General features: G+C 38.3%; 1 protein-coding gene across 1 annotated transcript in view; it reads right to left on the bottom strand.

Moving 5' to 3' along the window:
• The window catches only part of hapln1b (hyaluronan and proteoglycan link protein 1b), a 42,541-nt gene extending 30,836 nt beyond the window's left edge, over window positions 1–11,705 (bottom strand). Inside the window, exon 1 of the mRNA XM_046860388.1 lies at window positions 11,583–11,705. The gene's annotated coding sequence lies outside the window, so the exon portion shown is untranslated. The remainder of the gene's footprint in view (window positions 1–11,582) is intronic.
• Between the last annotated feature and the right edge of the window lie 11,966 nt (window positions 11,706–23,671).

Below are 23,671 nucleotides of genomic sequence, written 5' to 3'. Positions count from 1 at the left end.
CACCGTCTTACAATGAAGCATGCCTTCCAAAAACAGCAGGACTCTACCCAGAACTTGAGATTGATGGTAATAACTGGACTACGGGAGAAATAAAAGTGCATGGAGTTCTAAATGGATGTTACAGGCTTGATGATGATGAACAAAAGAGCCGAACCATCAAGAATGCGAAGGGATTTGTGTCCCGGACCATTGCTCCAAACAAAACAAGCAGAAGACCAAGAACACACTCCGAGCATTACCCTTAGACCAGCACGCCCCAAGAACTAGTAAAAAGTAAACAAAACCATATCCGAATGGGGAGGAACCAACAGGGCTTAAACTGTTCGAAGACAGACAAGAAGAAGATAAGAGAAAGAGCAGAATCAAGGAATGAGTCAAGACCAGAGTCACGTCTGCAAGAGAGTGAAAGAGCATATAGCCAAGGAGAAGTAAACAGCAAACTAGTAAAAATGGAAAGAAAAGTAAGAATAACATCACTGGAGGAATGAGTATTAAGGGACAAAAGTACATTAAGGACCCCGACACATTATAGTTGTGCTACAACTCTTGAAAGAGGGATAGAAGAGTGGTGGCAACCAAACAAATCCAAGTATCTGAAGTGAATAAAGTAGTGATGAACAAAATAATAAAAAGGAAGACATGGAGCACAGAAAAAAGGCACACACAGCAACAGATTATACAACAGCTTCCTCAACAGTAAAAGGAAAAGAGGTGCAATACATACCTTGGTCATTTATGGATGTAATAGGGCTGATGAATAGGCGCCAGATATGTGTAAAGGACCACAAAGATTCATTACACAGTTTTAAGAAAAGACGATGGGACACCAGCTGGCACATGGAGACATAAAGGCTATTCTAGCCCAAACCATGGGCAAAGCAAAAACAAATTTATCAAATTATATCAATCAAAGAAGCAAAAATTACAGGCCGCAGAGGACCCCAGATGGCCCATTTCAAACTGACATCTGGAGCACACTAAGAAAACAATACCCCACAAAGCTGGATCCAGAAAAACTAGAACCTATGTAACTAGGAAAAAATAAAAATGTGGCTTAGTTCATCCAGATCTTGCAAGATGCATTAGAGAGATGAAACGGGTGCACCCTGGGATGAGTCTGCCACAAGTAAAAGATGGTTCCAAATGGTGCTAAAAAAGACACTTCCTGATTAAGTACAATGACAACTGGAAGGGGTAATCCATTTTGTGAACCAGTAGTGGAAAAAGAAAAAGCAAAACAAAGAGGCAAGTAAAGCCTTAGTAAAAGAATTGTATAAGGCCCAACTGGGAGAAATGGCAAGAGGACAAATAGAAGCAAAAGGATACCCACGTGAAACACCCCATACCCCAGTCACAAACCCAAGGTAGACAGCCCACAATGCAAGGAGGTGCATGGTGATTAATGAAAAGGATGTGAAGTATAGAATGCTTGACAAAATGTATTGGCTAGAGTATGCTCAAGCCCATGCATCAGAGTTATGGAACACATACACCCAATGGAAACCATGGCTTGCACACATGCACCCAGACTGCAAAGAAACTGAGGGACTTTTGCACTGCACTATCAAGTATGATCCGTAAGGATCTGATGAAGTATACACCCTCTTATGGGAAGAACAAATGGAAGGACACAAGTATGATATGAAAACTACAGAAATAGTTATCGGGGCACAAGGAGTAGCAGCTTTTGCACAACTACCAGAAAAAGTTTAAAACTGTTACCAAATGGACAGTGCAGTGCCATATGTCTTGTAGTGTCTCGGTTTCGTAGTCCAACGAAAGAGCAGCACCAGCAGGATTCACGTTGTGTTAACACAACAATATGAAATGGGAAAGCAACCCTACCAAAAAACATCTGTAATTACCATGGGGCATCCAGTTACGCTGTATACCACACATGGTCTACGTGCATTACTAACTAGCCAACCCTTTGTTATTAACAATTCGTGGCGAACAGGATATGATGTAATCTTGTTAGTACCCAAACTGATGATAGAGCGTTGCAAAACTGTCAATCCTGCTGAAAGAATGGTGACCACATTTTGACAGAACTCCCCACAATTGTACCAAAGAAACCGAGAAATTCTTGAAAGCACATGCAAATGTGAAAAAATCAACCTTTGCCTAATGCAGATCTCATTCTATTTGTTGATATACTGTTTCCGCTGTATCACTGCCTCAGCCTTGCTCTGTTCAGGTAGCAGAAATTAAAGCATTGGCCACAGCCTACAAGTTGGGACGAGGGAAAACATGCTAAAATCCCCTTTGGATAAATTCATGGTTCCCAGGTTAGAATCAGAAGATCCTAGTGGCCCACACTACATGGGTAACCTGTACCATAAATGGTTGCACTACAGTGCACGAAGCAATCCATGTATAGTGTGTCATGACAGAAATAGTAATCTTCCCCATGTACAACAAACTTTACTGAGTGCTATTGTCCTGCTATTTGTCTGTTTGGTGCCATGACCCACACGTACGTTAAAGAGCTACACTTCAATATCACTTCCAGCTTCTTTAGCTCACACACAATTTTATCCCTACTATATTAGAGAGCAATCCCCTGGTCAAGGTGCCTAAGGAGCAGCATTTTCCCTATTGTCTTTGCCCACCGGTAACAACTTCCTTGGTAACATTCACTCAATGTGACATGACACATAATGCCATAAGTATCTCGTTTTTCTTTTTCCTCAACAGAACTGCGACAACTGTACCCTCTACATCCTCTGTGATAATATTACCTGCAAGAGTCAAGTCAAGACCTTATATAGCTGATGCATTACACAGTGAAATTAAAAAACTTTCCTCCTGAACCCTGGTGCTACATACAACAACAATCACAGAAAACACAGGGCTAAGGACTCACCACATAAAGTGCATCATGTGCAACCTGGTGCAAACAGTGCAAAGACAACACAAACACTGCAATACAATACAGGACAGTGCAAGACAACACAAGACAGTGTAAGACAAATACACAAAACACAAAATAGCACCACCAGTAAACCTGTTGTAAATTTGCTCACTGCAGTGTGTTAAAGACGTAAAGTGTATGTTGTAAGTAAAAAAATGTAAAAATATTGTGCAAAAGAGCAATATCAGCAATCCAAAAAAAAGATGTGCAAAAACGGCATGTAAAAAGTAATAAAGTGATGTAATATGACTGGTGCTGAAGACATGGATGTGTGAAGTATGTACGATTGTGTAGACAATCGTAATCATAATCGTACACAATCGTTGTGTGGACACCTCTGAAGCAACTGCACTGCTCCCATGGGCTCAGATAAGGCGCAACTCCCACTGGATAAACTAAATATGGCACAATCAGCAACGTTTTATTTACTATACAGTCACAGTCAGTCATAGACTTGATCAAATAGCAACAACACACCACAACTTTAATTGCGGTCCAAAATAGATTTATACTCCACTCCATAATGGCCCCGCATGATGGCTTTTTTAAATACATTTTTTGGGAATGTTGTAAGTTGGTTCCACTTCATACTGGCGATCGTGGTGCCTTAACAGATATTTTGAATAAAATGAAAAAGCTGAAAAAGAAACAAGTCTATAACACGGGTAGATCACCCACTGAGTGGTGGTCTTGATTCTTCTCCACAAATTGGCATTCTTAACACGTCTTGGCATTAATACTACTACTAGTACTAGTGTTGCGATACCACGCAAGTTTTTGCTTCTTTGCTGCTGCCTTTCTCTACTTCACAACTTCATAACTTCTCTGATCTCAGGGACTAGGGGACAATATAGAGACTAAGCACTCCTTACTTTTGCCTGACTCTGCCCCTGTGAATGACACTGATGTCTCCAGTGAATACGAAACTTTGCGTGCAGATGTGGAGTTTTGTGTGCAGATATGGAGGCTCGACTCTTCCAAAGCTGACCCAAAGGGTGCTCTCTGGCAGTATATGCCCGTTTTAGTCACCGAGGTCCAGCTGATGTGTTCAACAACTTCCTGTGTCCGGTCTGCTTTGCCGTCCTCCACAAGATTCCTACTATGGGCACACCCGACTAGCCGTCAACCTGGAGATCAAGTATACCGTGAACTTCAGTCCTGGACCATCCAGTGTGAGGATAGTCGCCCCACACGTGCCTTGCTTCGTCATGCTTCTATTCTGGGATCAAAGGACACCTTGCTGCACTCCATTCACAAACACGTCTACCATGCCAATACCAGCTTCGCCTAGTTGTCTCCACATTTGGTTATTGATACTCCCTGCTCCTTGCGGAACCTACCCCTTACCCCCACATTCGTTTCTGTTGACTGAGGATGTAATCCAGATTTTTTCTGGCTCTGACATTTGAGGGTTTGTTTATTTTACTATGGACCTCCATTGACACTGGACTGTGGAAGTGGTTGCCATCACTTTCATGGGACCATCCACACGCGGTCTTAAGCACTCTGCTGTGTACTCTTCAAAAAAAAAAAAAAAAACATGCCACAGTCCACTTTGTTTGTTGAAATGTATGGGGTAGGTCTCAGACCACCCGGTTCTATTATCAATCAATTATTCTGCTTTGGAAAATCTGAAAACATCTTTAGATTGCTCCGGCCTCTGTCCAGATGCTCTGCATGGTCGCACGTGTGTCTGCATGACATCATCAACATCGAGTTTCCGCTTACTTCCTCATTTCCCCATTACAAGGTTGTGGTTGATATTCTCCCATTAGGTATTGCCAACCTATTTGAGAAAAGGAAACCTCCCTCTCGTTTTTTATTTGTTCTTATTTACCCCGCTTCCTGCTGCGTTGCCAATGACATCCTATGTATATATATTTCCCCACCAGGATAAAGTGCAGCCGCCACCCCTCTATGCCTATGCATCCCCACAACTCCAGCAGAGAAGCCTAGTCTGCTCTGTGTATCCTGACGCAATCCTTCACTTACTAAAGCCTCATCCCCAGTCTTGTATAGTCCACGTGCATAGTGGCTCGGATCTTATGGATCCCCATTTCCTTGACCTCCGCATACTTGAAACCACCCTGTACCAGTTCGCTCCTTCATTTGCCTTTATCCACTCCTACCCCCTTAATTGAGCTCTTCCTGGTGAATGTAGGGAAGCTCTAGGACAAACTGGTGGAGTTGATGTTGAGGCTTTTAAGCCAGTAGGATAAATTATTAGAGCACTGATGAGAAAAAACCCAAAGCCCCAGGTGAAGTACACAGAATTGATTGGATTAGAAAAAGTCCCAAAGACAAACCCCCAGTAGCAGTAAAAAGAACAGAATGGAAAGTACCAGTATGACCCAGTAAAAGTGCAAGAAAATAATGCACAACTCATGACACAAGGTTCTGGAAAGTTTATTAACTTACACAAAACAACTTGACACAAACAGAGAAAATCTTCTACTGATCATCAACAGGTGATGTAGGCCCATAGTCATGTCCACACACAAACACATGAAGCAAGGTTGTCACTATCATGGTTGACAACATCACAGTTCCAGGGAGAGGTAGAACGGGGGTGACAAATATCTGTTTGAGTAGAAGCATTGGAAACTTGAGGGATACGCACGAGATGGTATGATGGACACATTCGTGGATCAGGAGCAGGTGTATTTGACACCAAAGTCTCCAGAAACAGTGAAAAGTCAGCAGCCACATGAGAAAGCAGAAATTGATGGACATGCTAATTTTAGAGTGGTCTTTTATTGTAGCCAGCCTCAGGCACACCTGTGCAATAATCATGATGTCTAATCAGCATCTTAATTTGTCACACCTGTGAGGTGGATGGATTATCTCGGCAAAGGAGTAGTTCTCACTAACAGTGATATAGACAGATTTGTGAACAATATTTAAGAGAAATAGGCCTTTTGTGTAAATAGAAAAAGTCTTAGATCTTTGAGTTCAGCTTATGAAAAATGGGGGCAAAAACAAAAGTGTTGATTTTTCACATTTGCATGTGCTTTCAAGAATTTCTCGGTTTCTTTGTACCCTGATGTGCACTTTTTGAAGTGGCATCAACCTGATTTTAACGTTTGTACTGATGTGTGGGCCTTGTTGAAAGTTCATGTGTGAGCTTGTAAAGCCTTAAAGGGGTGAATGTAAAATAATTTGTTAAGTTAATGCTGAAACGTTATATAATAAACAGACTGCACACTCTAAATTTAAGAGGCAAAACACAGAACACAGCAACTATGGGTACATTGTTCTGGAAGTTTATTTTGACCAGGTCATGTTGACCCGGTCATAGTAAAAGAATGAATTGTTCTTGGCCAGCGTGGTCCATCAGAACCAAGTAATTACTTAAGGGGAACGTGCAGAAGGAATAAACATAATACAACTCAGAAAAAATTCCCAGCTGAATCTCCACTGGCCTGACCAGTAAGATCCTCACATACAGGTGAGGTGGCCTGTAATCATGACCCATAGTCCCATGAATCAACACTGGGACTAGAACAAATCAAATCAAATCAAATCAAATTTCATTTGTCACATACACATACATACAGGGTACGACATGCAGTGAAATGCTTTTTACGACGGTCCGGCATTAGGGAATAAAATGGGGTGAAAAAGGAGAATAAAAATAAAAAATGAAAACAAAAAAAAAGAAGGCAAATAAATAAAGAATAAAAACTATATCCAAATAAGAATATTAGAGGATATAAAGATATATATATAGTGCATGTCCACTGTAAGAGACATAATCTAAAAAAAAAAAAATCCAGAAATCACTATATATGATTTTTAAACTACAGTGGAACCTCGGGTTACGAACGCCCCGGCATACGTATAATACAGGTTACGAATCGCAGTTTATCAAAATTTTTGCCCCTGGTTACGAACAATATATCGGGATACGAACGTCGCTCATATATATATATATATATATATATATATATATATATATATATATATATATATATATATATATACACACAGTGGAACCCGGTTATGTCGATGTCCTAGGGGGTCGCCAAAAAGCATCGAGATAACCGATGATCGAGATAAACGAAAATCAAAATGGCGGCAATATATTAACGTGCCGCCTGACAGGAGTTTGCCGCCAAACTTTCCCGGCTTCAATCGCGCACATATGGTGCTCGTTTAGCATAATCACCAGCTCCTATTTAAACTTTCACACTCACACTGTCCATTATTGTTGGTATATGTTGGTTCACGGCGGTCGTTGTTATCGCTCATGTGTATCCCGGTACGTGCCTTCCCACCAGCACTCTCTCAACAGCTGCTCTTTTCTTCCCAAAGCGCATCGCAGATTCCCCCCGATCCTGCCGGTGTTCATTCTATGCTTTTGCTGCTCATCTCACGTTCCGTGCCGCCAAGCGCGGCTTTCGCCTCCCGTTCATCGCATAACATTTAACAACAAAAGGCATATGTGCACTAACTAACAGCAGAGATTCACCAGTATACAATACAACACCTGTAGCAGCTGTACACTTCCTCGAGTTCTTCTGCGGCTGCATCGAGATAACCGACATTAAATGGCAAATTTTCCCCCCCTTGTGCTCGAGATATCAGGGTTCGGCGACATAAAAGAATCGACGTAACCGATTATGCTAAGAAAATGCTAAGACAAAGCGAGAATTTGGCGTTTCCACTTCAAAAACGTCAACTTAATAGGGTTGTCGAGTTAACCGAGGTCGAGATAAGCGGGTTCCACTGTGTATATATATATATATATATATATATATATATATATATATATATATATATTTATTTATTTATTTATTTAAACAAAACTAATTAAAAATGTTGTTACCTAATGAATGTATCCAGGCTGAACATCCACATATAGAACACAAGCAGAGAAAAGATGATGATGATCAGGAATGTGACTCCCTCTGTCTCATCCACATTAACCCCAAACTTCTTACTGCCTTCTGCCGGCTGCTTCTTAGCTTCGTAAAGAGTAAGAGTCAGGAATTTATACACCAGCGGATTGAAAAAGACGCGCAATAACAGGAAATCGGTTGTTCGGCTGAAATAGGCACGCAGTGAAAATAAAAAATATACATCCTGGGTGTTTCCTGGTTCTAAAAAACTGGCCCACTCTCTGCATCATCAGACCTTTTTTCCCTGCACATATCTCACTTTTCGGGATACAATACTGTCATTAACAATATTCAAAAATAAGTTGGTATCAGGGAGCCATATGTCTGTTTGGGTAGAAGTGTCAGAGACTTAAGGGACAGGAACCAGTCGGTATGGTGGCCACCTTCGTGGGTCAGGTGAAGATGTAAAATACAGCAGAGTATCAAGAAACAGTGCATATTCAGCAGACACATACGTGAGCAGAAACTAGGGATACCGTATTTTAATTAAGTACATGTGCCCTTGTGCCAGGTTACGCTGTACATGGATTCGCCTGGCTGAAACATATTATTCTTTAGCACTAATTTAAGCACATATGCAGAATCATGTGTCATGACATGAGTATGCTCTCTGGTTAATTGTGGTTTTACTCCAAAAAACTATTCTGCATTTTCTCATCCATGTTTCTGGTTAAAGTCTTTTTTGAGATGGATTATTTTTTAGACATTATTGGTACCAGAGGACCCAGCTTTTGTCTTTGCAATCTTTTTTGCTCCAACATTCTCACTGCAAAGCATAGTGGCGGCGGTGTGATGGTGTGGGATGCTTTGCTGGTGAAACTGTTGATTTAATCAACAACTTGCTATCCCATCTGGTTTGCACTTAGTGGGAACATCATTTAATGTCCAACTGGACAAAGACCCCAAACACACCTCTAGGTAATGTTAGGGCTATTTGTTTAAAAGGGAGTGTGATAGAGTACTGTATCAGATGACCTGGCCTTCACAATCACCTGATTTAAATCCAGTTGAGATGTTTTGGGATAAGCTGACAATGAACAAAAGCAGCCAACAAGTATTCAAGACCTCTGGAAACTTCAAAAAATTACTACTTTATAAGGCAGACTGAGGGAATGCCAAGAGTGGGCAAAGCTGTCATCTAAGAAAAAGTTGGCTACTTCAAAGAATAAAAAATATATTACATACATGTTCTCTCATTGTTGCAGTTCTTACAGTCTGTATTCTGTAATAATTTCTGTAATAATTTACAATGTAGAAAATAATAAAAATAAAGAAAACCACTGAAGGATTTTGCAAACCACTGCATTTAAAATCTATATCATGCTAAGAAGAAGGCAAGCATGAACATGATCCAGAAATGGTGCCATCCTTACTGGGCCAAAGTTCGTTTTAAATCTACTGAGGCAAAGTGAAAAACTGTTCTGCGGTCAGGCGAATAATTTCTTTTTGGAAACCATGTGCACCATGTCATTTGGACTAAAGAGGAGAGGGACCACCTGGCTTGTTTTCAACACTCAAAAAAGCTGAATCTCTGATGGTATAAAACTGCCTGTGAAATGGGCAGCTTGCACATTTGGAAAGGCTCCATCGAAGCTGAATTCTAGATACAGGTTTTAGAGCAAAAATGCTTCCATTCAGCATATGTCTTTTTCAGAGAAGGTTTTGTATATTTGAGCAAGACAATGTTAACTGCATATTAAACCTATTAAAATGGCATGACTTCGTAGTAGAAGGTGCTGAACTGGCCTGCTAGCAGTTTAGACCTTTCACCATTTGAAAAAATCATGAAACAAAAAATACAACAAAGGTCACCCAAAACTGTTGAGCAGCTATAATCCTGTATTAGACACACATGGGACAACATCCCTCTCCCAAAACTTCAGCAAATGGTCTTCTCAGTTCCTACATGTATATGGACAGAAGACATGATGCCACACAGTGGTTACCATGGCCCTGTCAGATCTTTTTTGAGACCTGTTGCAGCTATCAAATTCAAAATGACCTTATATTTTTTTATATGGTAAATATTTTCATATTAAACATTTAATTTTAATTCAAATTGTTCATAAAAAAAGAGAATGCAATGATTTGCAAATATTATAAATACATATTCTATTTACATTTTAAAAAGATTTTTGTGTCCCAAACTACATTTACATAACTACATTTCAAAGTCAAATATCTTAATTTTTACTCAACTATCTTTTGCAAAATCAGTTGTTCCTTTTTATTTTGCGTGAATAAAAACTTAACTGATCAAGCACATAGCAAGCCACCAATCAGGATAGAGTGCGTGCTCTGGTTTGAACTTGTTTCGATTGCTACTTTGTGGTATATACTTCAAAAGCAAGCATAACATTTTCAGAGTAATAAATTATGAAAGAAACTCCTGAATCTAGCTTGCACCTGTATCCTTAATTTTATTTTATGTAGCTGAAAAGAAGGTTTTGGGGTCATGATCATTTTTAATAGATATCAATCAGTGTATGACTAATATATATCAGTCTATTCATATATTGGTGTGCTAAAAGTAACAAGAGTCTTTTCACATAAACTGAAATAATTAAGCAAGAGTCTTATGACAAAAATGATAAGACATTGTAGCCATAATAAATCATAAAACTTTTGATACTTATGTACATTTAAAGGCAAATTTGTTTAGTTAAGTGAAAGTTTAAAGGGAGCACTGTTATTATAACTGGAGCTACTGTATCTCTACTTTAACTCAAGTATATGGTTTGTGTACTTTGTTCACCACTGTATGGTTATTTCAATAAAAAATCTATTTTATATCTTTTTTATAATTAATATTACAAAAAACAAAGAGTTCTGTTAAGAAAGGGACCTCCAATCTATTTCTGTGGTAAATGGGGTAGGTTCATTTCACAGTCCACCCATCCTGGAAGACAGTTAGAAGTCCACAACGTCACCCTCGTACCACCTTGGCTCACACAATGACCTCTCAGTATAGCTGAATACTGCACCCAGCAAGAAATTACTTGTTTCAATGCTGTGTGCATACAGACTTCCAGATCAATACATCTTTCAGTAAAAAAAAATTTAATTAAATGTAATTAATTTTTTTTTTTTTAAATATACATTTAGATTTCCTTATAAAAGTCACTTGCTATGGTATTTTTGTTGTATGGCAATTTTTTTTTCCAAAAAGAATTCAGTGGGAGTCTTTTTTTCAATGTTTCTATTGAACATTACATGTGTTTTTTATTTTAAATAGTAAGAGAAAGTCCTGGCAAAGACAAACTGTTAAACTATTACATATATATTATATGTATATATACGTATGTATGTATGTATGTATGTATGTATGACTACACACATTGAATATTAAATGTTAAAAATAAAAACACAAACGCATTGTCGTAGAAAGTTTAAAAAGGGGTCAATCATCTTATTGTATGACACTCTCTGAGTGTTATGTCCAAAGTCTTAACACATTTAGCCTCCAATGAATTTAAATAAAGATGTTTTTTACAGTCTTATTAGGATCTAAGAACGACCAGGTAATAGTTTCCATAAATAACTAGATCTAATTTAATTGCTCTGGTGAATTATTTCGTTTGGACTGTGGCAACGGTAGTCATTAAAAGTTTTACATTTTTTCTTTACAGCGAAGCAAATAGTGCACTTGTATTCCTTATGCATCATTATCGAAATTAAGTTCACTACTACCTTTAATAGTGAGCCAAATCCGTTTCTTCTGTGTGAATAAACAAGAGAATGAAAGTTAGAAGCCATGTATGTCTTACCTCGTGAAGAGGAGAAATTGAGTCTGCTGCCGTATAATTTCTGGAGCGTTTTCCTTTTACTCGCGCCTACGTCATGCTAGGTAACGACTGAAAGAAGCACACGTCGTTGCTTGACTGCTTTTAATAGACAGTCCATTCATCCTTTTTTTTTTTTTTTTTTTTTTTTTTTTTTACGATTACCTCCAGGGACAGACTGATGACAGCTTCATGACGTCGAAAATGCTCGTCTGTCAGGACAAGCCACTATGGTGTACAGTGTTTGGTGGTTTAAAAAAGTTTAAAGTGTATAAAGTATCAATGTTTGAAGTTGTCATAAAGTGTCTGTGTGTGCCTGTATGTCCTTTCTTTGCTAGCGTGTTTAAAATATCATTTAGCCTATTATGAGACTTCTTGAAAAAAAAAAATGTGAGTGGTACACAATTTTATAGCACTTTAACTAATTTTAAGATGTTTTATCATCCAGGACTGCTTCAACTCATTTTACACTGGCCGTGTGACATATCACACCAACTTCATTAAATGCCTGAGTAAAGGATAATTGTATAAATCTTGAAATCACACGATTGAGAGCATATTTAACGGTTCAAAAATGCTTAACTCATATAATATAATCAGTTAATGCGTCATGATATTTCCTAATTCTATGGGATCTGCAAATAAATAAGTTTGTATTGATAGTGATAGACATGTTAATGTAATACAATTTCCTATGCATTTAGTTTCTGTTTAGTGTTAAGGGTAAAGCTGACTCTACACATTACAATATGTTGTTTGGTATTTAGTGGGAAACCCGGAATCCACAATTTACCCACCTGTGTAATTTGTAGAACAGGGAGGTGGAACAAGCATAGAGTTAGGGTCTGCCTTTGTTGTGGTGAAATATATCAGGAAATTTATCAATAATAAATGAGATTCTCTTTTTTTATAGATCGATCGATCGATCGATAGATCGATAGATAGATAGATAGATAGATAGATAGATAGATAGATAGATAGATAGATAGATAGATAGATAGATAGATAGATAGAACGTATGTACAGTGAATAAATATAAAGGCTATAGCAGTGCAGAGATGTGTGGACATTGTTAAGAAGATTATTGGTTCTAAGCACATAAAATATGTGCAGAAGTAGAAGGGTTAAAGGTTATGGCATTTAAAAAAATGTGCAAGCTGAATAAACAAATCCAATATATATATATATATATATATATATATATATATATATATATATATATATATATATATGTGTGTGTGTGTGTGTGTGTGTTTATACACTGATATAATGGTGAAGTGTAGAGTTCAATAGTGTAATGGTGGATGGAAAAAAGCTGTCCCTGAACCTGCTGGTTCTGGTGCATTTGTTCCTGTATCTTCTTCTTGATGGAAGGAGATTAAACAGTTTGTGATTGTGATGTGAAGAGTCCTTGATGAGCTCTGCGCAGACATCTGCAGTGATGGAGGTGCTCTATGGCAGATAGTTGGGTGACAGTGATGCGTCAAGTGATTTTGATTACCCTTTGCAGGGCTTTACGTTCACACACAGTGTAGCCTCCGTACCAATCAGTGATGGAGTTGGTCAGGATGCAGCGGTAGAAACTCGTTAAAATCCCTGGGGACAGATGAGCATTCTTGAGACTCCTCAAGAAGTACAGGCGTTGTTGTGCCTTCCTAACCAGAGCTAAAGTGTTCTGGTGCCAGGACAGATGTTCAGAGATGTGAACTCCCAAGAACTTAAAGTTGGAGACTCGCACTACATCGGTTTCATTGATGTTGACGGGGAAATGTCTCCTGCTTTTAGATTACCGAAAGTCCACGATGAGCTCTTTAGTCTTCGTGGCATTGAGGGTCAGGTTGTTGGTGGCACACCATGCTGTCAGGCTTCGGATCTCTTCCCTATATTTGTCCGATTCGTCATTGTTGCTGATCTGGCCGACCATAGTGGTGTCATCTGCATACTTGATGAAGATGTTGGAGTTATGCAGAGGAGCACAGTCGTGGGTGAACAGGGAGTAGAGTAGTGGGCTCAAAACACAACCCTGTGTGATGCCAGTGTTCACAATGAGGGTTGCGGATACCTGTTTGCCCAACCTAACAGATTGAGGTCTGTTGGTGAGTAAGTTTAGAATCCATCTGCAAGTGGAGGTGCAACACAAGACCTCGAAGAGGAGGACGAGCATGCAGATGAGCTTCCCTGACAGTTTAAGCAGAAATTCTTTGGTTATCCAAACCGATTGTTGCAGCAGCTGTCCAGGTGGCTGGTCTCAGACAATCTTGTAGGTGAAGATGCTGGATATGGAGGTCCTGGGCTGGTGTGGTTACATGTATTCTGTGGTTGTGAGGCCAGTTGCATGTACTCCCAAATTCTCTGAAACGCCTTTGGAAACAGCTTATGGTATAGAACATTCAATTCATGGGCAACAGCTCTGGTGAACATTCCTGCAGTCAGCATGCCAATGCCCCCTCCCTCAAAACTTGTGACATCTGTGACATTGTGCTGTTTGATAAAATTTTAGATTGGCCTTTTATTGTGGCCAGCCTAAGGCACACCTGTGCAATAATCATTGTATATGTATAATGTTTTTTGAGTGTTGATTAAGAGGATGTTTATCCTCGAAGTCCAATGACTAAAATCTCCCTGAAGTGGGAAAGCATTCTCACTTTATAGCATTTGTCCACAAATACTTAAGTTTGCACAGTACCCTGTGAAAGAATGCTGTACATTTTTTTATTTTACTAAATATTATATTATACAAAATTCATGAATTCACTTTATATTAGGTGGGAGTAAATTCTCCTATAAAGTCTATATACTGAGTTTTTAAAGATTTTTTTCCCTATTAAAGTCGCTTTGCACTCTGAAAAACACCTACACCTATATTTATTTTAAATTTGTATATTCATGTTCTTTCACCAACTCTGGTCTAGTTTAAACTCAGCATGTGCTGTGTGTGTGTGTGTGTGTGTGTGTGTGTGTGTGTGTGTGTGTGTGTGTACCACTACTGTTTACAATAAGGCAGCACAAAGAGTCCTTTTTAAGGATCTGAGCAAGCAGCACTGCTGGAGTAATCATAGAAAAGGGGTGGGGGTGGGCTTCATGGCAGACTGAATGAGTTCTTCTGTGGTTGTTTTTCTTAGAAGCACAGGATGGACAAGTACCAATACTAGAAAAGGAGGCACTGTATGTTGGCTGCAAGGTTTGTTAATTTGAGAAAACATATGCTATGAATTTTATTGTGTGGCATCTTGAGTTTGCAACTTGCATTCACTGCCTACTAAAATAGTAATGAGAGAATTCTGATGTTTAAAGTTAATTTTTACAGGTCTTGAGTGTGACAAGGGAATGGTAACTCAGCTTTCCAAAAAAATGTGGGTTAATTCAGCTCATTCATAATTTAGCATTTAGGGGGGACTCACTTTTATTTTACATAGAGCCAGGTAAGCTTAGACAACTTTTTTCCAATAATAAATGTAATCATCTTTTATTCAGCATTTTTTATTTACTTGGGTTATCTGTGACAAATATGCAAGAAAATTAATAAAGTCTTTTTCACAGCCTTTTTAAAGTGGTATTTACCCCACAGACACTTAAAACTATGGCCATTAACCAAAATTCACAATAGCAAAATATGCTTTATATAGGATACTGACATGTAATGAATATTCAGCTGCATGCTCTGCAAATTTTAATGCAGAGCTTGATTATACAATCCATGCATACAATAGAGGCATTGAGGTCAACCTCAGTGTACTACATCTTTCACTGTAGCCAGTTAATCCTGTTACCCATAAAAGCAAAATTTAATTGTATTGAATAAAATCATTGCAGTGTGGTATCGTGAATACTGCCATGACCATTGTTGCTTTAAAAGAAAGCACTCAATTTTTTTTTTTTTACTCAACTTGTTTAGAGCCGTCATCAATAAATGCCAAATTGCAGAGGCTGTTAGATGCTTAAGGCTAAAGTTAAACATGGCTGTAATTGCATCATATATTAAATAAGATGGGTCATTTGGCTGTTAAGAGGCCTCTCTTAAGCTTTCATGTTGGAAAATAAGCTATTTGTTGTCTGGGTGAATCCAAATGAGATCTTTGAATTTTTACAAAAAAAATTTTTTGTGGCAGTGGTTCATGAGTGGAGGACGAATAGACCCACATAGACAAAACTAGTTTGGCCCAGTGATTGACCACACAACCCACTTTCACCCAACTACAGTTTTACGGTTTAAGATGCTGTTTTTGCTTGATAAAGAGGCAAAACAAACAATCTGGCTACTTAGGGTGTTTTCACACCTAGTTCGTTTGAGCCCTCCATACGCTCTCAGAGCGGTTCAGTGTGTATATGTGAACAAACCAAGTGATCTCAGAACCCTTAAAAGGACCCAGAAGCGAACAGTACTCAGACCACCTCCGGAGGTGGTCTAAATACTGTTCGTTTGTTGGTCCGTTTGTGGTTCGATTTGTTTGTGACATGTGAAAGAAATGAGGTTCCAGTCCTCTTTGCATTTAGTTTCACCAAATGTCCCTGGAGGCTTGCCATACCTGCAGCCATGTTCTGTCACTGCTGAAACACAAAACTTTTCGACATGGCAGGTCGCGGAGTCGTGTGGTCTTATGAAGATAGCTGTGCACTTATTGATATTTGGAAAGAGGATGGCATTAAACGCCAACTATTCTCAACACATAAAAACATAAAAGTATTTCTTCTGTTTTCTCAAAAACTGAAGGAAAGGGGCTAAAACAGAACAGCACTACAATGTCGCGTAAAAGTGAAAAAACTACAACAGAAGTACATGAGCACACGTGATAAAATGCGTCGAAGTGGGGAGTCTGCTGAAATCAAGGATTCCTGTCCGTTCTGCGACGATTTGAATGAAATTTTGGGTGCAAGCCATTGTGCCATTTTGAATACCCAAAATCCATTGCTGCACAGAATTCTGGGTTCTGAGTTCTTATGAGGTTGAGGTGTAAACACGAAAGGGTCTGAGATCACTTCAATACTAAAGAGGACCAAAAAGAGACATAATCTAAGGGTGTTTTCATATATAGTTGGTTTTAAAAGAACCAAACCCATTTGAAAAATATTTACAGGACAGCATTAGGATTGAGCTTCAGATCAATGGTTTTGATCACGATACAGATACTTCATATGGTTAAGTGATACAGATAATGCTGTACTCGCTCATCCCTAGTGTGTATGTAGCTTAATTAATTTGTAATATTTATAACACTAGCTTACTACTTTTATTTTTTATGAAATACAGCAAAAACGTGTCAGACACTTAGTGTCTGGTTACTGGTTAGAGACAGCTGAAGGTTTAAAAAAGAAAAAAATCTCCGACAGGCAGAGATGAAATGCGAGTCGCATTCTACCAAGCAAGCACCACGTCTGAACGAACCCACGTTACCAGAACTCTACTGGTTAGTAAGTACGTATTATTAACGTTACAACCCGAAGTATAAAGCTAAACGTTAACGGAAAAGAGCCGCGAACCCGAGTGACTGAGGGAGAGACAGAGAGCTGTTGTGTGTGTGACTGTGAGTGAGCAGGGCGGGATCTGTATGTGTGTAGGGGAGGGGCGCTGTGACAGTGACGCTGAACATTCAACTAAACTTCACCAACTCACACCTGCAAACCACACAAATCAAGCATTAGCAGTGTATAACCAAGAAGATTCAACTGATGCTGCTGCCGAAGTGCCACTTTCATCAGTTTTAAATGAGATCAACAAATTCAACTGAAGAATCACTGGGTGGTTGTTGTTCATTATGCAGAGCATGTTAATTTTTCAAAACGTTTTTGAATAATATGTTATTGTTGCGGCTGCTCCATTTACACATAAACTAGTACATTTTTTAAAGAGGGGAGTAGCACAGTGATGTTGAGCATATTGTTTTTGCATTATGTTATTGTTGCTGCTGAAACATAGTGTGTGTGTGTATATATATATATATATATATATATATATATATATATATATATATATATATATAGGTTTTGTATGGACCAACATAAAGTAGCACAGTGACGCTGACACAATCAGATACCCAGTGATGATCAATCCGAGCACAAATATTCACTCGTATTACTCGTATAATACTCGTACTCAGCACTCGGCTTTATCCGTACCGGATACTCGTTTCAGCCGAGTATCCGGCTCATCTCTAGTACTTAGGCCATACCAGCGAAGGTGCTACAGAGTTCCTCTCACTGTGGAACAAAGAGTTGCAATTACAATTTAGAGGCTTGCTACAAATGTTGAATATCGCACACTTGTTTGGTATCGGCCTCTCAACGGCATGTGTTGTGACACAGCAAGTAGTTTCAGCCATTGTCTTAATCCTGAAACCAAATTTTATCAAAGTTCCTACAGGAAACAACCTGAGAAATGTAGTAAATGGCTTCAGAGACAGGTGGGGCTTTCCCCAACATGTGGGGCTATAGATGGGTGGAGCCACATGTGCCTATCATACATGTTAACAAGTCTGACTACTACAACCAAAAATGCTACAACTCAATAATTCTGCAAGGTGTTGTGGAACACAAATTGATGTTTTGGGACATAAATGTTGGGTGGCCTGGAAAGGTGCATTATGCAAGGGTCTTTGGAAATTCCTCCATCTTCCAAAAAGGCCAATCAGGCAGATTTTTTCCACCATGGACTGAAGAATTTCAAGGTGTTTCTGTCCCTATATGCATTGTGGACAGGGAAAGATGAAGTGGACAGGGAAATATGTGAGGAGGAGCTGCCAATCCTTGATCATGCCACTGGTCAAGACATTTGCCGAGCTTTAACAGCTCATTTCAGTCAAATTTTGAATTTGGTAATATGATAGATACAGCCAGTTAAAATTTCTCTTTTGTCAGATAAGATGTGAAATGTTTCTTTGATCATAACATTTCATTATTCCGTTTTAGTGATTATTGTTTTTTCAAAAGAATTCAGATAGTATGCTTGTAAGAAGTAACATAACAATATGCCCTCTAACAAATAATTTACTAGTTTGAGAAGTGCAAATGATACAACATTTGTAATGTGTGTGTATATATACACACACACACACACTATGTTTCAGCAGCAACAATAACATTAATGCAAAAACAATATGCTCAACATCACTGTGCTACTCCCCTCTTTAAAAAATGTACTAGTTTATGTGTAAATGGAGCAGCCGCAACAATAACATATATTATTTAAAAACGTTTTGAAAAACTAACATGCTCTGCATAATGAACAACAACCACCCAGTGATTCTTCAGTTGAATTTGTTGATCTCATGTAAAACTGATGAAAGTGGCACTTCGGCAGCAGCATCAGTTGAATCTTCTTGGTTATACACTGCTAATGCTTGATTTGAGTGGTTTGCAGGTGTGAGTTTGTGAAGTTTGGTTGAATGTTCTGGTGTGTAGATTGAAGCAGGGAAAGGTGTTTGACTAGGTGCAGCATGTGTAGATGCACTAATCACTTGGGCAATCATACGTAGCATAGCTTGGTCATGCTCCATCTGGGTCTGTCGACCTCTGTCTTCCAACTCTATTTGCAGTCTAAAGCGTTCCCGCTCTAGTTCAAGCTCTCTGAGGTGACGTTCCTCCTCTCCAGTGGCAAAAAACTCAAAGTACTGTTTTGTTGGTCAATCATGCTACTTAACACCGCTGTGACAGTGTCCTTAATGCTGGATCGTCGGGTTTGTCGGTTTTCAACCAATGGCAGACGTGTATGTGTTGGAGTGTCTGCTGCAGTCATGTCATCGCTGTGATGGTTGTTTTCACTGGCACTGCTGCTCTCAGTAACACTGCTACCTCTGTCAAAATCTAAAAGACATAAAACAATAAACAGTGATCACACTGATCAGAAGTGTAACGCATCGCACTATTGGCTTACCTGGCCAACCTAATGTAATACCATAATGTTCATGTCTACTGTACACTTTTATTAGCTCAGGAAGTAATAACACTTTATGGTTTTAACTACTGGTTATTATTTTAAATGTAATGAATTAACAGTTTTCAAATATATTTTTGTTTTTTGTTTTTTTGCAAAAAAACGATAGAACTTCTTAGTACATCATGTAATTTGTTAAATGTTGACCAAACATTCACCAAGATTTGGTAATGGTAATATTATGCCCATTATTTAGCATACATAAGTATACAGTACCATTAGTGTAGCTAACTAATTATAGGTGCAATCATATGTTCCACGAATATTGTCTGTTCAATAACCTCATAATGTTTATTAATTATAAGCATTTACACGAATACCAAAATGATCCTTACCTTCTTCCTCTTCATTCAGTCCACACTTCCACCTTCGACAACATCTGCTGGACAAGTACAAGGGCTTGCACCCAAAATTTCATTCAAATCGCCGTAGAACGGACAGGACTCCGTGATTTCAGCAGACTCATTTTATCACGTGTGCTCATGTACTTCTGTCGTAGTTTTTTCACTTTTACGCGACATTGTAGTGCTGTTCTGTTGTAGCCCCTTTCCTTCAGTTTTTGAGTAAACAGAAGAAATACTTTTGGCAAGCCTCCAGGGACATTTGGCGAACGAAACGCAAAGCGGACCGGGACCTCATTGCTTTCACATGTCACAAACAAATCGAACCACAAACGAACCGTACTGGGTCCTTTTCAGGGGTCTGAGGTCACTTGGTTTGTTCACATATATACACTGAACCGCTCCGAGAGTGTTTGGAGAGCTCAAACGAACTAGGTGTGAAAACACCCTAAATGTTAATTTAATATTAACGTGTTAATATTATGAACAGCTGCTACGCCAGTTCGTCTCCACTGCTTCTGTTTCTCTACCCATCCCGAGGCACCCTGAGGTTGCACCAGCTCCACTTCATGAATACTATTGCCCTTCAAGGTGAAGATGCCGACCCAACAAACATCACAAACCATCAAGAGATGGTTCCAGAGCCCTTTAGATTCCACTTCATATAAAGTGCTCTGGAACTTGTGATGTTATGGGGTCGGCATCTTCACTTATTTGTCCACCACAAAAATATATTTAAAAAATATCGCACTCTCTATTGTGAAAAATATATGTATGTATACCTAAGTAATTGTGTAAGCAGGAAAAAAAAAATGTTGAGTTCCCCCCTCCCCTTCCTCACAGTGGTTTGGACCCACTGCCTGTTTCCTAGTTCATCTCACCTTCTCTACACACACGAGTCAGGTGTGTGGCTGCGGCTCAATTAATGTTAAACTCCATTAACTAGGGTATTTTATTCACTTTAAATAAAGCGATTCTCTTTAATGTAGTTGATGCAGACTCATTCATAAATTGGTTGCGGCAAAAATGCTGATTACCGATGTAGTTTTACTGCGGTTAAACCTGCCGCATCTTGAAAATACACGGTTAAGCCAGCCGCACTTTGTTTAGTGTTGCGCGTCTAATCGTACACTAACGGTATGGGTGGTGGGAGCGGTCAAAATACATGTAAAGACGCTTCGGAAAGGCGTTTCCGTACGGAAGCGCATTGCATTCACAAAAAAAATTCACAGCCAGGATCTCATAATTATGACTTAGTATCTCATAATTATGAGATAAGTTGGGGCAGTCTGTGGCAGGGGAGCGTTTTAGCGCATAACACCAGATCTGACGTTACTGCATTTTTTGTTCGGAAGCGCCTCATTGCGCAACAATGGAGACGTAGAAGCTATTATATTATTATTATTATTATTATTATTATTATTATTATATTTTAACATTGACTACTAATATATGTTACACGTTACACATAAAACAAACTTTTATCAAGTGGACAGTCAGAACGTGTAACATATATTAGTAGTCAATGTTAAATAAATAAATAAATAAACAAATAATAATAATAATAATAATAATAATAATAGTTATTGCCCCGTATCTGTTAACTAAAGCAAGACTTACCGTAACTAAATTCATTAGCAGGAGGGGCAGGACAGTGAGCAAATGTCCAGTAGCTAATTAAACTAATATAATGTTAGATATTTAACCAAAAAAAACTTCATTCTTGGAGAGGTTTTCCATGCGATGATGCCTGTGGTGCCTTTTCTGATCAGGGAAGAATCACACAGCACACAGAATGGCGCATATGTTTTTCTTTAATTTATTGCAGATAACAGACAAGTATATACACACACACTAAAATACTTGAGCTAAAACTGTTCCTGTTTGGGTTAGAAGACAATAATAACCGGAGATGTGTGAGCCCAGATAAAGACTTCCTGTATACCTCACATACTCACATCATATAGATCCTATAGACACTGAACAGATAATAGGACTGTGTTTAGAGAATCAGTGTGAGAACCATCTTAACACTAACATATACAGTCATCAAGCTAAACCATATAATAGCTTCTACGTCTCCATTGTTGCGCAATGAGGTGCTTCCGACCAAAAAATGCAGTAACGTCAGATCCGGTGTTATGCGCTAAAACGCTCCCCTGCCACAGACTGCCCCAACTTATCTCATAATTATGAGATATTAAGTCATAATTATGAGATACTAAGTCATAATTATGAGATCCTGGCTGTGAATTTTTTTATTTTTTTGTGAATGCAATGCGCGTTATAAAAAGACTCAGTGGATTCTTATCATGTTCCACATTCAAACATTAATAAAACATTTTTCTTTATAAGTTTGCTTAATCTTTCAAATACGTCTTATTTACAGTGTCCCTGTCTATTACTCTCTCTGTCAACACATTTTACTGTGGAGTTTTTGAGAAAAGTAAAGGCAAAATCACTCCAAGCCTCACTGCATTTTCAATCATTTTACATATTCAAACACTCATAAAACATTTTTCTTTACAGGTTTGCTCAATCTTTTAAATTATTATTATTTACAGTGTCCCTGTCTATTACTCTGTTCATTTTCAACTCATTTTACTGTACAGTTTTTAAGAAAAGTAAAAGCAAAGTCACTCCAAGCATAACTGCATTTTTTTTTATCATATTCAAACACACATAAAAATCTTCCTTTATAGGTTTCCTAATTTTTCTAGATTATTCTTATTAAGAGTGTCAATGTGTATTATTCTGTTAAATTTCAACTCATTTTACTGTGGAGGTTTGAAAAAAAAAAGTGAAGGCAAAATCAGTCCAAACCTCAGTGCATTTTCAATCTTGTTCCATATTCAAGCACTCATAAAACATTATACTTTATAGGTTTGCACAATCTTTCAAATTATTTTTATTTAGAGTGTCCCTGTCTATTACTCTATTAAATTTCAACTCATTTTACTGTGGAGATTTTAAAAAAAGTGAAGGCAAAATCAGTCCAGACCTCAGTGGATTTTCAATCTTGTTCCACATTCAAACACTCATAAAACATTTTCCTTTAAAGGTTTCTTTATAGGTTTGCTCAATCTTTCACATAATTCTTATTTAGATTGTCTCTGTCTCTGTCTGTCTCTGTCTTAAGAGTGAATGTGGAACATGGTTGAAAATGCACTGAGGTTCGGACTGATTTTACCTTTACTTTTTTAAAAATCTGTACAGTAAAATGAGTTGAAATTTAACAGAGTAATAGACAGGGACACTGTAAATAAAAATAATTTGGAAGATTAAGTAAACCTATAAAGACATTTTTTTTATGAGTGTTTGAATATGGAACATGATAAAAATGCACGGAGGTTTAGAGTGAAATTGCCTTTACTTTTCTCAAAAACTCCACTGTAAAATTACTTGAAATTTAAGACTATAATAGACAGGGACACTCTCTAAATAGGAATTATTTGAAAGATTGAGCAAACCTGTAAAGAAAAATGTTTAATGAGTGTTTGAATGATTGAAAATGCACTGAGATTTGTAAATTTTTTTATGTCTTTTTGTTTTTTGTCTTTTTATAACGGAAACACTTTTCTGAATCGTCTTTACATGTGTTTTGACCGCTCCCACCACCCATACCGCAAGTGCACGATTAGACGCGCAACACTAAACAAAGTGCGGCTGGTTTAACTGTGTATTTTCAAGATGCGGCTGGCTTAACAGCAGTTGTAATTTTCCATGAATCTGCTTTATTAGCAATTAAAATATTACTTATCTAGTTAACGTTAGCTTGTTTACAATAGCTTGTTGCATAGTGCACT

This window comes from Silurus meridionalis, chromosome 11, assembly GCF_014805685.1.
Source record: "Silurus meridionalis isolate SWU-2019-XX chromosome 11, ASM1480568v1, whole genome shotgun sequence".
Taxonomy (NCBI): domain Eukaryota; kingdom Metazoa; phylum Chordata; class Actinopteri; order Siluriformes; family Siluridae; genus Silurus; species Silurus meridionalis.
The sequence above is the reverse complement of the archived record's forward strand: the minus strand, read 5'-3'. Positions and strand labels throughout refer to the sequence as shown.